Raw genomic sequence first — 1,032 nt, 5'->3', positions numbered from 1 at the left:
TTAGGTTAGGTTAGGTAAGGTTAGGTTAGGTTAGGTTAGGTTAGGTTAGGTTAGGTTAGGTTAGGTTAGGTTAGGTTAGGTTACGTTAGGTTTGATTAATTTAGGTTAGGTTAGGTTAGGTTAGGTTAGGTTAGGTTAGGTTAGGTTAGGTTAGGTTAGGTTAGGTTAGGTTAGGTTAGGTTAGGTTAGGTTAGGTTAGGTTAGGTTAGGTTAGGTTAGGTTAGGTTAGGTTAGGTTAGGTTAGGTTAGGTTAGGTTAGGTTAGGTTAGGTTAGGTTAGGTTAGGTTAGGTTAGGTTAGGTTAGGTTAGGTTAGGTTAGGTTAGGTTAGGTTAGGTTAGGTTAGGTTAGGTTAGGTTAGGTTAGGTTAGGTTAGGTTAGGTTAGGTTAGGTTAGGTTAGGTTAGGTTAGGTTAGGTTAGGTTAGGTTAGGTTAGGTTAGGTTAGGTTAGGTTAGGTTAGGTTAGGTTAGGTTAGGTTAGGTTAGGTTAGGTTAGGTTAGGTTAGGTTAGGTTAGGTTAGGTTAGGTTAGGTTAGGTTAGGTTAGGTTAGGTTAGGTTAGGTTAGGTTAGGTTAGGTTAGGTTAGGTTAGGTTAGGTTAGGTTAGGTTAGGTTAGGTTAGGTTAGGTTAGGTTAGGTTAGGTTAGGTTAGGTTAGGTTAGGTTAGGTTAGGTTAGGTTAGGTTAGGTTAGGTTAGGTTAGGTTAGGTTAGGTTAGGTTAGGTTAGGTTAGGTTAGGTTAGGTTAGGTTAGGTTAGGTTAGGTTAGGTTAGGTTAGGTTAGGTTAGGTTAGGTTAGGTTAGGTTAGGTTAGGTTAGGTTAGGTTAGGTTAGGTTAGGTTAGGTTAGGTTAGGTTAGGTTAGGTTAGGTTAGGTTAGGTTAGGTTAGGTTAGGTTAGGTTAGGTTAGGTTAGGTTAGGTTAGGTTAGGTTAGGTTAGGTTAGGTTAGGTTAGGTTAGGTTAGGTTAGGTTAGGTTAGGTTAGGTTAGGTTAGGTTAGGTTAGGTTAGGTTAGGTTAGGTTAGGTTAGGTTAGGTT

Source organism: Schistocerca gregaria, unplaced genomic scaffold, assembly GCF_023897955.1.
Source record: "Schistocerca gregaria isolate iqSchGreg1 unplaced genomic scaffold, iqSchGreg1.2 ptg001312l, whole genome shotgun sequence".
NCBI lineage: Eukaryota > Metazoa > Arthropoda > Insecta > Orthoptera > Acrididae > Schistocerca > Schistocerca gregaria.
The sequence above is the reverse complement of the archived record's forward strand: the minus strand, read 5'-3'. Positions refer to the sequence as shown.